Raw genomic sequence first — 3,197 nt, forward strand, 5'->3', positions numbered from 1 at the left:
CCTCAATTTGTGGCTGTTGAGATTCCTGTGATTGTGATTTGGTTTCCTCTTTATTCTGCGGGACTAACTCTGAGTTGTCACCTTGTGAGGTAAAATATTCCTCCTGCTGTTGATATTCACGAACCTCAGAATATGGGACTAATTCGTAAAGGTCTTCTTGGCCTTGGTAAGCAGACTGATAATCGGACATATCGGAGTAATGCTCTTCTTGAGGCGGTATGGTGATATATTGTTCACCTGACATACCGGTTTCGATATGGAATTGCCTCTGAACTTTATTGGGAAAATTTCCGGTGGACTGGTTGACTCTTTTGAGAGCAAATTGTTGTGGTGAATTAGCGTTTGGCTTGTTCATGTAGTCAACTTTTTTTGTTAGGATAGAACCGTCGACATCCATAGGAGTTGGTGCCGGCTGAGGCTTCGGAGCAAATGGCCTCGGTGGTGCATTGAAAAACATGGGGTTTTTCGTTTGAGGGAATTTATTTTGGGGAATGAACACGTTTTGCATTGGTTTTTGATTATAAAAGTTGTTGTTATTATAAGGTTTTGGTGGAATTGCCGGTATGTATGGTTGTTGAGGTTGCAAGTAATTTTTTGCATAATGCGGGGGTTTTGGTCCTACTGGTGGACGAGTGTCACGATGGCTGATATTGTTCCTAGCCCTTTTATTGTCCAACATCTCGCACAGTTGCAATGCATGCCTCAGATCTCTGGGTTGAGCTAAGCTCATTCTGTCTGATAGATCTCCGTTAAGACCTCTGATGAAGGTATCTAGAGCCCTATCTCTGACCTGTTTTGCCATGGCTTCCATAGTCTCGGGAGTGTAACCCAGTGTTTCGATTTGGTCTAGTATTAAAGACATCTGTTGGTAAACGGCGAAGTAAAATTGATGAATGGATGCGCCTTTCTGGGTCATGGTGAATAGCTGATATTCTAGAGTGCTTAAATCCCGTTTGTCTGGGAAAAATTTAATTGTTTCACTATTTCCTGTAGCTGAGATGACAAAATTGTTTGGATAGCTACATCTAATCCTTGTATCGACAGTGCCTCTATTCTATTTACGGCTGCTGCACCTGAGGTGGATGCTGTCGGAGCATCGGAAGCTGCTGCCTGACTACCACCCTGCTGGAGGACTGCTGCTTTAACCCAGTTGTCATTAGTCATTTTGGAAAAAATATTTCGAACCAGGTTTCTTTCAAGGAAATAAGTGTTACGATATCGCGAATGTTATGACGTCACGAACGATATAATGCCGCGAAAATTGGATTTTAGTTTATATTGACAAAGGTATAGCGGTATGTCCGCTAATCTTGGTGGAAATGGTTTTTGGTACTTAAATACTTAGTTTGTGGTATTATGCAAATTTTTCAATATTAGATGATTATTCTCTTTTTTTCAAAATTATTTTTTTAAATCTTAATTTGTGGTATTATGCAAATTTTTCAATATTAAATAATTATTCTCTTTTTTACAAAAAATTTTTTTTTTTTAAATTTTGAATTATTTCTTTCCCTTTTTTTTGGGATTACTTATTACTAGTTTCTTTTTCAATTTTTGATTCTTTTTTATTGAGTGAGAAAAAATTTAATTAAGGATTTTATAAATATTTTAGCTTGTGTTTTTCTTTTTTCTTTTTAAATTTAAACTTTTGGTTTTGGTTCACAAAATTTTTTCTCACTGTGTTTACACAAATTCTTTTTTCTTTTCTTGATTTTCTTTCACTTAGAATTATTTTGCTTAACTTACATTATTAATAACATCTTCGGCGCTTGTACTGATCGGCTTGTAGGAGGGCTCGCTTTTCCAACGTTGAAGGTACTAACGCTCCTGGTCAAACACGTTTGGGTTATCAGTTTTCCTCTGAACGGATCTTGGAGGAAATTGCAGCGATAAATTTGACCCTGTCTGATTCTTGGTGTAGTTCAATATAGTGTTTTTATTTCGTTGACACTTTAAGGCATTTAACGCGTTTTCTCGGTCACGACCACTGATATCTTTCACTAACACTCGATCAAGTTTTATTTAGCAGGGTCCCTGCTCGGGCGCCAATTAAGCACTTCCTTCACTCACGGTATAAAAAAATATAATTTTTATTTAAAGTCACTTTACAATTACAACTTAATGATAACTGAAAGATTCTGACTGAGTGAATTCCGCGGAGCTAAAGCGAAGTTTTACCGGATGGTTTCGACTAAGGCTTAAGACTGATTTTCTATGATTTCATTATGTTGGATGAAGGCTTGATAATTGACGTCGTCGCAGGCGGCGGCGTTGGCTGAGTCCAATAGTCCACTAAGAGCGTGGGACCATTCTTTGTTTACACAAGTGTTCAGGACCATTCTTTGTTTATTGCCGAAATTTGTGGGGTGATTCTGGGTATCAGGTTTGTTGTTTATCCTAACGATCGGACTGTTGCTGGGGATAGGCGATCATGCGACAAATTGGCATCTGACAATTGAGTGGGGTGACTTGTTGTTTATCCTAGCTATCGGACTGTTATTTGAGACAGGCGATCATGCGACAAATGGGCATGTGACGACTGGGTGGGGTTGACCAATGGGAATTGCTTGTGATGATGAAATAGGATCGGCCAATGGGCATGTGTTGACGGACTTTGGTTTTATGGTATAAGTACTTGACTCCTTGTTATGATAGAAGTGCTTAACTTACACAATTAATACTATTTTGAATTCATACATATAATATACTCGACAAACGACAGAACACGACCTAAATTTGTTACATTCCTTAAACTTAAGGAGCCGAAAAATGTATCGAAGGCGCAGAAGCATACTTGTATTCATATGAATAATACTCGTATAAATTAAATTTTAAGAATGTTAAAAAGCAAAAAAAAAAAAATAATAATAAGCAATGTACTATTCCGGTCGTTTGAACTTTGTTTTATGCTGCGTTTCGCTTTTGTAAACTCTTCATGACCTTTTGTGATGCCATCGCGCTCCGAAACATTTAATGGAAATGTGAAAATTCCGCATCGGGGCCAACTAATACTCAAGGCTGATACCTGAAACGAAAGCACACCGTCCTGACAAAGACCAGAGGTCAGTTACCTGTCAACCAGGCATTAACAAAACAATGCCTCCTATAAAAGCGAATTTGGGTCGTCGGCGGAAATGTAGTTGAATCCCGCGTACAGATAAGACTATATCCACATAAGTAACATCTTATTGTATTTC

Source organism: Drosophila tropicalis, unplaced genomic scaffold (genome assembly GCF_018151085.1).
Source record: "Drosophila tropicalis isolate 14030-0801.00 unplaced genomic scaffold, ASM1815108v1 contig_624, whole genome shotgun sequence".
NCBI lineage: Eukaryota > Metazoa > Arthropoda > Insecta > Diptera > Drosophilidae > Drosophila > Drosophila tropicalis.